The sequence below is a fragment of the Typopeltis vanoorti genome, chromosome 3 (genome assembly GCF_054136105.1).
Source record: "Typopeltis vanoorti isolate ZY-2024b chromosome 3, IOZ_Tvanoo_1.0, whole genome shotgun sequence".
NCBI lineage: Eukaryota > Metazoa > Arthropoda > Arachnida > Uropygi > Thelyphonidae > Typopeltis > Typopeltis vanoorti.
The window spans coordinates 91,773,189-91,786,631 of NC_143551.1; the positions used below are offsets into that span (position 1 = coordinate 91,773,189).

A 13,443-nucleotide genomic window follows, 5' to 3' on the forward strand; every position below is an offset into this window, starting at 1 on the left:
TAGAAATATAACACTTGATCAAAGATTGGAGACCACAGATATGAGAGTCCTGAGAAAGATTAGAGGACTGAACAGATGGCATCAATGGCAGTATCATATTAAAAATTAGGATAGTAGGAAAGAACTCGACACTATTAACATTCAAGAATGTGTTAGCAGAGCTAATCTCAGATGGTTTGAACACAAACAGAATGGGAGAGGAAAATGATTAGCAAAACAATGCTCTTTTGTCAGGATAGCAGGGAAAAGTCCAGATCTAGATGAACTTATACAGCAAAAAGTGCCTTAGAAGATCAAAATATAAGATCTGATAATATTGAAATGCTGACAGATAACAGATTAATTTGGAGGACAATTGTCAATAGGAAGTTAATAACGTTGTAACTTTTTCATGTAGTACTATCATAATATCCTGTACACTCCTCAGGCTACATATCAGGAATTGAATCGTGTCAGAGGTTAAAAAATCTCTCTTAAAATATAACACCAAAAAATTCTATTAAAACAATCAGCTTCACATCCACTTCAACAACAACAATCAAACAGCAACATAAATTATTTGCATAATTAACCAAAATCTGGACCAGACCTCCCCGTTCTGCAGTGAACCTCAAATATCAACAACAATCTTCTAACCACTCTGTATATTTCTGCCATTGAATGTGATATTTCAGGTCAAAATAATGTCCAATATAAATCCTATAAATTAAGGATGCCAAGAAATTATATTCTTGGTTTCATTCTTTATCCAAGTGTAAAGCACTTTATCCATGAAGTTAATTCACTTGCAAGTGAAGTAACTTCATGAGTGGACTACTTGTATATAGAGGCTATTAACTTTACATCAATTACCTTAGTATCTCATAATGCAAAGTCCATATTCTTACAGACATGTATAATGCTATGCATTATGGGATGGGTTGGTTGGTTTATAGTTTATTTGGCACCAAAACTACAAAGGTCATACTGTGCCATACTAAAGGTTACAACATTAGCATTTACAGAAAATTTTAAACAATATGTCTGTACAAGAATCAAGTTCCACAAAGCAGCATCTATAGATAAACAGAACTGCTGTAGAGGGCACAACAACACACAAGGTCAGAGGTTATTACAGTAGTGCAAAAATAGTTAAGTTAATACGCAAAATACGAAACACTAAGCCAAGGAATGCAGTATCTACATATATGTCAAATTATAATAGATGCTTTTATAGCAGTACAAAAATAGGCAAAAAGGGGTTAATATATAATATGCATGGATGAAAATTAAATTTAGCAATACATATAAAAAGAATTACTAGAAGGTACACAAATAGACAAGGTGTCCTACAGCACTACATGATTATTCGAAAAATAAAGTAGTAAATAAGATGCATACACAAAATTTATGTTAAGCAATGCAGTATTATCTACATATAAATAAAATTACTGCTGAGGTTTCAGCAGTACATAAATAGATAATAGTACAGGTTAACATATGTATATACAAAACAAGTCAAGGAAACCAGTATCTACATATAGTAAGATTACAACAAACATTATTATACTAATACTTAAACAGTCAGAAAGGAATTATTATACAGCATATATACATAAAATTTAAGTTTAACATTATGGTATTTACATATTAACAAAATTACAGCAGGGTGATATAAATATACAAGATCAAGGCTATAAAAGTTAAGCAAAACAGTATTTACATATAAACAAATTTATAGTCAAATGTGTTTATACAAATTAATTCTTTCTAAAAAATTAAAAATATCATGCAATGTGCCTGAGTCTGCTAGCATTTCCCTGAGTGTATATGGCTTGGTTAGATAGGTGAAAATTTCATTCCTCTCTCGTGTACATTTTTGACAATCTACCAGAATATGATAAATAGTGAGATGTGTGTTGCATTTTTCACATGTGGGAGAGTCATCAGTTCTCAGTAAATGAGAATGCGTAAGGTGATTGTGACCTATGCGAATGAAATGAAATGTGACTTAGCAAGAACAACATCCTCACTTCTCTTTGTACATTGACTAGAATGCCAGTGTTTAATTTCAGGTTTAATGTTATATAATTTATTTGTTGATGCTTCTTGCCATGTTGACTCCCACTGAGCAATTAGCTTTGATCTTGTAAGCTGTCTGTAGTCTGTATATGGAACTGTCATGTGGAGAAGGTATGAGCTGATTTAGCAGCTGCACCTGCGGCCTCATTTCCTTTAATTCCGATGTGGCTGGGAATCCAGCAGAACTGAACATCAAAATTAAGGATTTTCATTTTTTGAAACAGGTGTAGCACCTCAAAGTACTGGATGTGGATTATACATAGGAGAGGAGATAGCCTATAAAGAGCTCAATGAGTCTGTATAAATTATACACTTTTGGTAGCAGTTTTCTTTTATATGCACAAGTGCAGCTGAATGGCATGTAACTCTGCTGTATAATAACTGCAGTCTGGTGGGATCTGATTTGAGATAATAATATCAGGAAACATAGCAGCACAGCCAACAGAGGTATTAGTTCTTGAACCATCAGTATAGATGGGTAAGAAATCAGCATGTGCTTCTCTGTGTGCATTAAACAATTGCAGGTAAATGGATGATGGGGTATAAGATTTCTGTAGCTGACAAAGTGAGAGGTTGCAGGATGGTGTTCAAATCTGCCATGGAGGAATGCTGTTATGTTTAATGCAGCTAATGTTGTCAACATTTATACTAACAGCGTGCACAGTTTCTTTAACATGCATATCAAAAGAATGTATAGCAGTTTGATCACTTCCATATCTGTTCTCTTCAACATCTTTCTAGTCTTCCACGAGAGTAGTGGAAGAAGAACAGGTTGTAAGATCAATTGCAGAATATGAACGGGTAGGCATATGGAAGAAAGTATTGAGTTTATTATTTGAAAGGGAGAGGTTATTATTATCAAGAATTCTTTCAATGATTCGACCTCATCTATTAGTGTTGGCAGTACCCCATAGAGTATTGTGACCATTAAAGTCACCCATCAAAAGTATGGATTCAGGCAGTTGTGAGATAAGGTTATCTCACAAGATCAATTTCATTTAACTCAGCATTTGGTGGTAAATAAATTGAACATACTGTAATAAGAAATCTCACAGAGAAGCGAATCGCTACTGCTTCCAGAAAAGTATTAAGTTGGACTTGATGGAAAGGAATATGACTGCTCACTAGGATAGCTACTCCTCCATGAGCAGGACCACCTCCAGTTCTGTCCTTATGTACAACAGTGAAATTGCTAAAGGTACGGCCTTCACTGGGTCTTAAGTACATTTCCTGTAGACAGAAACAGAAAGGTTTGTGTTTCTGCAACAACATCTTCTTATCGTCAATATTCTGGCAAATCCTACGACAGTTCCATTGTAAAAAATTTCCTACTGTCTTGATTTTATTGACTTGTCTGGTTTTCGGGAGGTCGAGGGCTTACCTTTGTCAGATTTATATTTATCCACTGTTTTAGGGCAGTATGGACGATCAGTGTCCATCTCTTCCTCTGGTAGAGTGTTCAAAACATCAAAAGTGTTCTGGGCCGGTTGGTATGTTTAGTTTGTTTTCAGTGCAAGTGTCTGGTGGTTTATCTTTGAGTGATGTCTCCGCCATAATTTTTTTGACAGGTGAGTTTTCATCGAATGGGACCATTTTTGAAGTTGTCTATAGAGTAAGGCCATAGGTCTTGTGATTAATGCGCTCAACAGAGAAGCACTTGCGATTGTAAAGTTCAGGTATGGTGAAATTATCAGATGGTGAAATAGACATACATGTTTGAGTTGCTGTTGGCACTTTTTTAATTGTTACTTTTTCATCATAAGAGGATCGTAGAACAAGTGTAATGGTGGCCAGCTTTCTTTTTGCATCCTGATATGTTATGTTTTGTTCTTTTTTTTAAATCTAATTTTTTGTATCTCTTTTTCATCTTTCCATTTCTGACATGTTTGTCAGAACTTACGAGAGTAAGTTGGATGATCTCCCTGACAGTTGACACATTTAGCTTTTTTTTCACAGCAAGATTTATTATCATGTTCATTACTACCACATCGGGCACAGGTAGTAGAACCATGACAGGCAGTTTGGGCATGTCCATATCTTTGACATTTAAAGCATCTCAGCAGGTTAGGGATGTACATTCTAACAGGACAGCTGAGATACCCTGCTTTTACACATGTCGGAGGCCTAGGTGTATCAAAAGTAAGGATGATGTTCTTGGTTGAGACCAGGCGACCATCCCTACATATCAGGATGCACCTCACACCCATCACTCCTTGATCTTTAAGCTCTGAACATATTTGCTCATCAAGAACATCAAGGAGATCCCATTCTGATATCACTCCTCTACTGGAATTGAGTGTTCTGTGAGGTGTTACTGCAATTTGTATTCCACCCATTGTTGTTGCTCTCAATAGTTTCCCAGAATGTTGTTTACACATTGTTTCCACGAGGATATCACCAGAACGCAATTTGACAGTTGTGGGAGATCCTGCCAGTCCTTCTAAACCTTTTTGGATAAAGAAGGGTGACATTTTCCCAATTGGTTTTTCATCTGTTGCATGAATGATTAAAAAAGGTTGGTACATTTATGTTAGTATCCGATATCTTTTGTTTCTTGTTTCTCTTTCCATATGCTGTATCTATAATATCAGTACTTGGTTGGGTCCCTGAAACATTTGAGGATGACGGATTTATATTTAAGGAGTTTTTAGTTCGGCGGCAGAGCTCCCCACCCACCACGGAGCCACACATGGACGCCTACTATCCGGCAAGCAAAGACTGCGCTCAGGAGTGGAAAGGCAGGGCTACCCTGGACGCTATACCGGCACTGCAGCAGGTCTAGGATCCCGACCTTGTGCCATGAGGTAAGAGACTTACTGCAACACCGTTGACCCTTGCAGGCAAGTCCACTAGCCGATTGATCCTGGATGGGCCATCCAGGACCGCCCGTCTTGCCGAAGCAGGGGCCAAAGTAGTGCAAGACTACCAGTATGTCCACGGGTCGCACCGCACGACAAACACGGCGACAGAGTTGGATCCCAGTGATGGTGGTCTGGAAAAAGGATAGTGAAAAAGACTCAGGAGAAGTAGAGCAAAGAATATGGGAAGAAAAGCAAAGAAAAAGAGGAAGAAGAAGAAAAGGGCCAGTACCATCACTGGGAGGTCCCCCTCCACCACAAAGAGGTGCCCCACATGGAGGGGATTATGGGATGGGCCACTACACAGACCGGTTTCGACTTTTATTGAAGTTGCATCAGTGGAAGCCAGACCCGGAAGTGATACCAAGGTTGAAGTAATGCGGAAGTCATATTTCCGCATTACTTCAGGTAGTCCAGTCATGAAGTTACTTCATGTGCAAACTTGTTTGCTTACATCTGGATAAAGGATGAAACTAAGAATATACTTTCATGGCATCTTTAATTTATAGTATCAAAAACACTTTTAACAATATAAATCATCTTTTTTTTTTTTTTTTGTAAACTATTTCTGGTTTAAGATTTACTTGTTATATTCAGCAGTATTCCTCTGCTCTCTTTACCACTTCCAAATTCTGAAAACTACTCTGACCTCTTCAACTTCTTACCCGTAACTTTGATGTGGTAAAGTCCAACTAACATTGAAGTCATCTTACTAGGTGACTTCACTGTTAATGTCAAACAACTCCAACCGTTTCACTTTTTCAATTTCAGTAACCAAGCTGGAAGAGATGCAGAATTATTTAGTGTAGACAATAATCTAACACAAATTACCCATCTGCTAAAGAGAATAACAAAATAACCCTTCTTACTTGTTTAAGTATTAAGGCTTAAATGTTGGAGAATATCATGTAAGAGGTTTAATGGAATGTGAACAACACTGGGAAAAGATTAAAAACTATTTTAATCCTCTAATATTTCATCTCAGTCATAGAGTCATCTTCAAGGAGTACAGCTACTAACCCAATTCCCTAAATCTCAGTCCTCTTTAAAATAATGGAGAAGGCAATCAACATTCAATTTCATCACTACATGGAAACCCACTGGTTAATCAATGACTGACAATACGGATTCTGACAGTTCACTTTATCCATTTGTACACATTCCATGGAAATGTTTTGAGAAATCTATACTGTTGCTCTTCACATTTTTGGAGCATTTGATTGGATCTTGCATTGATATCTGTGCAGAAAACTGGCATCCCTGAAGCCATCTTCCACCCTCTGCAAATTGGTAGATGTGTGTCATAGTGGAAAGCTTCATATCTTCAGACTTCACCAATTCCTGAGTATCCTAGGGATATATTCCATCAATTAGCCTCATTCTCCTAAGAACCTATAGCACATCAGTGCCATGGGTGTGAGATGTTCTGTTTCTGCATGGTCCTTTCCCCACCCCTTTCTTCAATGGTTACTTCTGTGAACAAAGTTCTACTACTGGCATCTATCATTTTTCCACTTTACATATTAGGCCTATTAAAACACAAGCACTCTTTTACTGTCTACCTAAAAACCCACTGAACATGCTTCTTCCCTTTCTTCTTCTTTCATTCCATTTTGTGGTATTCTCAAGAGTTTCGCTGCATTCCATAGTGTGCAATTTGACATATGCTTATTTACAGTCCACAAATATTAGATGTAATTCTTTATCAAATATGTAATTTTTTCTAATAATTACTGGAGCATGAAAATGTGATCAGTTGTTATTTCCTTGCAGAAGCTACACTGACACTCTCCTATGAAGTTTGAAGCATATTGCAAGCTGCCTTATTATTTTTAGTGCTTTAACAACATTTTCATCTTCAGTCAGAGATGGTTTCTCCATTTGTGGGTCTTTCAAGATTTTCTTCTAAACACTGTACATCTAGTGTAAAAGTTTGACTTTTACTGTCTGGCTTTTCTCTTGATGCAGTATTTTAGTAGTTAAATTTATACAGTCCTATAATACTCAATATTTTCTGGTGATGGGTCCTGTAGAATTTTTAACCTCATCTTATTATGCTTCTTTATTTACATACATACATTATTGAAACATTTTTTCTTTGTTGTTTTTGAAGTGAAGAATTTCTTCTGATATATTTTTGATTTGAGTCCATTTATTTTCTGTTTCTCTCAAGTATCAGAGGGTTTGAATGTCGTATTTCCTGCTTTATAATTTCTGCATATTGTCTTTGTATGTTTATATCCTCACATTTTTTGATATTATATTGATTAATATTTCTATTTCTGTTAACATTTCTCCATTTGATAAAAAATTTTAGCTTGAAAGGTGGTATAACCAGGTAATGATCAGATCTGCATGAGCTCATCTGTAGGTACACACATTTTTTATGCATGTTTTGTGCCTATTGTTTATCATTAAATGATCTAATAGGTCGCTTACTGTTCCATATGGGTAGAGCTAAGTTTGTTTAAGGCACTGGGCTATAAGTTGTATAATATTTTTTGTGTGGTGTTGATATAAAAAATTTGACTTGAACACTTTTGCTATTATTAAAGTTCAGAACGATTGGTAGTTAGATAATGACAGACTGAAGATAGGCACTATTAATGTATCAAGCATCAAAGGAAAAAAGGTAGTTAGCAGAATACAGAAATATGTTGATGTAAATGATGTTATTAAGGTGAAACAAGTGAGAACCTTCTAAATAATCTTGTGATTACTAATATTTAGAAAGCAACAGATAATTTAAGGAGAGAGTAGTTACAGTATTTAACACTAAGTATAACATAACACTAATAATAATTAGTGTTAAATAAAAAATAATCATCCTCTTTCTGAGCAGGCTAAACATGAATACTACCATAAGAAACAAATTTATGACACAGTTTTGAAAAAGAATTAATGTCAAAGAGACTAAAGGTGCACAAACTAGAATAAAATACACAAATATTACTATGGGGAAGGGGGAGATTCTGGAGACTCAACTGAAAAAACTGAAGATCAAAATTTAGTAGATAAGGTCAAGGAAGGATCTGGTGATGATATCTGCGAAGAGAGAGAAATATAATCATTTCATATCCGCCATAACAAGCAAGGAAAACAAGAGAATAACAGGTGAATATAACGAAATTTGAATTCCTGTGTGTGCGTGCGCGTGTGTACATGCATGCACTGGATTTCGAATTTAATATATATATAATTTTATGTCACTCAGAGCTGCTTATGAAACATCAAACAAATGCTTTGCATTTTGGTATAATGTCAAAAATGTTAGATTAAAGTGCCCAAGCTGGTCAGAAAATGAATGAGAGAGACATGTTTATTAACAAATCTGTATACTATACATGATGCACAGCGACATGAACCAGCAGAATTCAGAGCTGTACAATAGATCATATCCACACTATTAACCAAGTAATAGTAAAAACAAATGAATATAATCTTCCCAAATCTTTAGTGTTTACAGATTTTGAAAAAGCCTTTGATTCTCTACATCAGTCAGAAATAACAAACAGCTTAAAATGAAAAGCCATTCCAACAAAGTATATCAGATTATTAAAAACTGTACGAGGGTGGTATGAAAGGTTCTCAGTCTCGACCATAGATGGCAACACTATTGACACGATTTTTTTTTTCTAAGCTGGTACATCTATCATAAGCATCCATGTGAAACTGCAGTTATTCTATCAAATAGTTTGCTTTATACAGTTGTCTGAAGCAAAAGTGTTGTCTGTGTACCTTGAAATGGATAAAATTGAGTACTGGGTGGTTATAAAATTCTTTGTAAAAGAAGGTTTACCACCAAAAGAAATTCATTTGAAGTTCATGGGCACTCTTCTTCGTTTTCAACAATTAAAAAATGGGCTGTCGAGTTTAAATATGGCCTTACAAGCCTTGAAGATGATCCACGTGAAGGATGTCCAAAAAGTGTAACAACACCAGAAATCATTGTCAAGTGCACGATATGGTATTGGATGACTGACGAGTCAAAGTGCGTGAAATTGCTGAGACTATAGGCATTTCAAAAGAACGTGTAGGATATATTTTGCATGAAGAATTACCAATGAAAAAGCTTTGTGCAAGTACCATGATTGCTCACAGCAGATCAAAAATGCACTCACATGAAAATCTCTGAACAGTACTTGGAGTATTTTAACAAGAATAAAACTGATTTTGTGTGTCGATTTATTATTACTATGGATGACACGGATTCACCGTTACACACCAGAATCCAAACAGCAGTCAAAATAGTGGACAGAAGCCGGTTGTTCAGCGTCGAAGAAGACAAATTAGGTTCGATCAGCAGGAAAGGTCATGGCATCAGTGTTTATTAATTATCTTGAAACAATTAATCGGGGAATATTATTCCAATCTTTTAACCAGACTAGATGAAAAAATTTGTGAGAAAAGATCCAGTTTGCAGAAGAAAAAAAATCATCTTTCATCTTAATTTTCCCATTGCCAAAGATGTTTTGGCAATGGGAAAATTAAGGGATCTGCACTATGAATTGTTGGAACATCCATCCTATTCCCCAGATTTGGCTTCCTCTGACTTCTATCTCTCCCCAAAACTAAAACTCTTCCTTGCTGGTCAGCGTTTTTCTTCAAATCAAGAGTGATTGCAGCTATAGAGGGTATTTTGTGGATCTTACTGAGAACCACTACAAGGACGGGATAATGGTGCTGGAATAAATGCATTAGTCTTAAGGGAGATTATGTTTAAAAATAAAAATAATTTTAAAATTATAAATTTCAAAATTCGTTTTTTCATTGTTAGGCCGAGAACTTTTCAGACCATCCTTGTATATCAAAATTCAACAGCCAGTATAAAGCTTGAACATCAGTGAAGGGAATTTGGTATTGGGAGAGGAGTAGGGCAAGGAGATCATGTATTACTCAAATTATTTGCTGCTACATTAGACATCTTTAAGAATGTCTGATGAGAAAAGCTTGGGAATTAGCATCAATGGAAAAAATCTCAATCACTTACATTTTGCAGATGACATTGTTCTTTTAGCAAAAAAAATAAAGAGGAGTGCTAAAATTACCTTGATATAGAAAGCAGGAAAAAAGATTTATAGATTAATCCAACTAAAGGCAAACTGATGACAAATTCAGATCAAACCAAACTAAAATTAACAGATAATTATACTAAAATTGTAGATGACTATATTTACCCTGGTCGATATTAGTTAAAATTAACTAAGGAAAACAAGATAAAGAAATAAATAGAAGAATCACACAAAGAAACAAAGCAAAATTAATTATAGTTTTATATATATATATATATATATAAAACTATAATTAACTTTTAACTTTTCAGCCCATCCTCGTATATAAAAATTCAACAGCCAGTATAAAGCTTGAACATCAGGGATGGGAATTTGATATTGGGAGAGGAGTAAGGCAAGGAGATCCTGTATTACCCAAATTGTTTGCTGCTACATTAGAAGCAGCAAACAATTTGGATTTACCTATATGCCCAAAAAGAAATCTCTTTAATATATGAATTATTCTAGTGTTTACTTATGGAAGTGAGACATGGACAACAAATAAAAAACAAGAAGATAAGTTGCATGTTACATACGGATTAGAATTCCGTAAAGGGAACTCACTGACCCAGCTGCTGTGAGTTCCCTTTACGGGAATGTAGGGCACCATCTCAGTCCCCCCCAGGATGTATCCGGGCTCCAAAACCAGCATAGCTGAGGAATCAGGCCTATGGCTGGGTCAGTATTCCTGACTGTAATCCGCGTGTATCCACAGGCCGGTTTGCTTGCTTGCGGGATGAAAAACCCCAGATAAACTGGCGGAAAAAACCTTGCTGTCCACTCCCAAGACGGGCTAACTTGGCTATGGCTGAGGAAGATTCATATCCTCATATCGACAGGAATTGAACCTAGGACGCTCCTTCCCCAGGCATATGGTTGCAAAGCGCAAAGCCACTAGGCTAACTGCGCAGACACATGTGACTCAAAGAACCTTGGAGAGAAGAATACTCCACAAAGGGACAGAATAATACTAGATTTAGTGAGAGGTGACTGGAGTAAGAGTAGAAAACATTTTGAAGCATGTAAATAGAGATTGGAGTAAAGTGCTTAGAGTATCCACCTATAAAAAAAGGAAATAAAGCTGAATGTGAGAATTAGAGAGGAATTTCTCTACTGAGTGTTCCTGGTAAGATTTAGAATACTTGAAAAACGCCTAAAAAATTGTGGAGAAGAAAAAGCTGGGTTCAGACCAGACAGAGGTTGTCATGATTAGATTTTCACTTTAAGACAAATAGGTGAGAAATCATGGGAATATAACAAATATCTAAGTTTTGTGGATCTGGAAAAGGCATATGAAAGGTGTGCCAATGTTCAAAATGCTCCAGTAGTGGTGTAAATGGGACATTATATCAAGCAATACATAGTCTCTATTTGAGTTGTAAATCAGCAGTTAGTATTGAAAGAGCCACAGGAAGAAGGTTTGATAAATTTGATATGGCAAATGAAAGGCAGGTGTGAAACAAGGGTGTACATTATCTCCACTGTTATTTATCATCTATATGAATCACATTATGAAGGAAAGGAAAGCAGTATTAAATTTCATATCAAAATTGGAGATGTTAATTTCAGTTCTTTACTTTATGCAGATGATGTTATGCTGCTAAATAAATCAAGAACAAGTCTGCAGGATTCACTTACCGTTTTGACTAATTTCTTTCTTATTCCATATAAATTTATTCAGTTCTGCTTAAATAGCTGAAATTAAATGCTTTGCTTGTTCTATAGGTTCTTCATTGGGGATGCAGTTCATGTTTTCAATGCTGATTTTCATACCAAATTTATAATGAAAATAGGCAGAAACATTGAAAACATAAACTGCATCCCCAATGAAGAACCTATAGAACAAGCAAAACGTTTCAGCTATTTAAGCACAACTAAATAAATTTATATGGAACAAGAAAGAAATTAGTCAAAACACTAAACTAGTTATATACAAGACAGTGTTCAAAACCAGTTTTAACTTATGGATCTGAAAGCTGGGTTAGAAATATAACACTTGGTCAAAGATTGGAGACCACAGATATTAGAGTCCTGATAAAGATTAGGCGATTGAACAAATGACATCAATGGCAGTATCATATTAAAAATGAGGATAGCAGAAAAGAATTTGACATTGATAACATTCAGCAATGTGTTAGCAGAGCTAATCTCAGGTGGAATGGCCCCTTAAACACTATGGGAGGGAAAATATGAAAATATTAGCTAAACAAGCTCTTTTGTTAGGCAGGGAAAAGGTCCAGATCTAGGTGCACTTATACAGGTAAAAGTGCCTTAGAAGATAAAAATATATAAGATCTGATAACATTGAAGTCTAGATAACAGATTAATCTGAAGGAAAATTGTTGATAGGAAGTTAGTAATGATGTAACTTTTCATGTAGTACTCTCATAAGATCTATACACCCCCTCCCCTAGGGGATATATATCAAAAATTTGATGATGCAATTTAGATATTTCTAAAATACAGTGCTGTACATATAGTTACATTAATACAGTTTGTTTGTATATGGCAAATGAAAATTATAATCAAAATAGCATTTTTGATTTTAAATTCATTCATTAACATTTCTATCTTTCAACAGCTGAAATTAATTAATCGGCAATTAAAATGAAAAAAATAAGGTACCTGAGGCAAATAAGGCCCGCCTTATTTAAAATTTGAATAAGTTAGACAATTGTTTAGATTAATTGAAACAACTGTGTTCATATTAAAGTTTGTATTATCACTAATTAAAAAAAAAACACAAATAAGAACAATTCTTACAGTAATTTATATTTTAACCAAGTCTTTAAAAAACACTTTGTGTGGGCCTTATTAAATCATGGTAGTTTAATAAAGCCCTTGAACAAAATTAAATATTTAAAAAAGAATATAACAATTATTATTAATTTTAATCATAATTATTAGCTTAAGAACAGTCACCAAAGAAGAATGCCACATTCTTCTTTGGTGAGACCAACACACTCTTCGTGGTACCATTTAAGACACCGTGTGCACTGCCTCATATCAGCAACCTTTTCTTCTCTGGATCCATGGCAATACCATCCCTCTTTTGACACAGTTTGTTCCTTTTTTTTTTGGTTCTTCCTGTTTTTTAGTGGCAGCCTTCTCTTTCTTACTATCCTTTTCTTTGAAAAGATCTTTGGTCACTCTCTGGCCCTCATAATTTAACGCTTTTCTTCATGGTCTTGCCTTTAAAACTGCATAATTTGGCGCTGGCATTAACTCCTGAAACGATGATTTCAAAGAGTTCTTTGTTTTTAGATTTGCCAATGGAATATCATCATCGGAGTTATCTGAATCACAAGATGGAGAATTAGGACATGTTCTTACAGGTACTGTTGTTGATGCAGCCTCTTCTGCTGTTTTCCCATCTTGGTACTGGCTCAATAGTTTCACTGTTGGAATCCGAAGATGTTGAGAAGTAGAGTCGAAATGGACGATAATGATGTCTTGGATAAGAGACATAAGAC

The 13,443-nt window shown here is 35.3% G+C and overlaps 1 protein-coding gene across 1 annotated transcript in view; it reads right to left on the reverse strand.

Moving 5' to 3' along the window:
• Positions 1-13,443, reverse strand: part of LOC150108383 (uncharacterized) — a 292,228-nt gene that overhangs the window by 43,282 nt on the left and 235,503 nt on the right. The window lies entirely within an intron of this gene.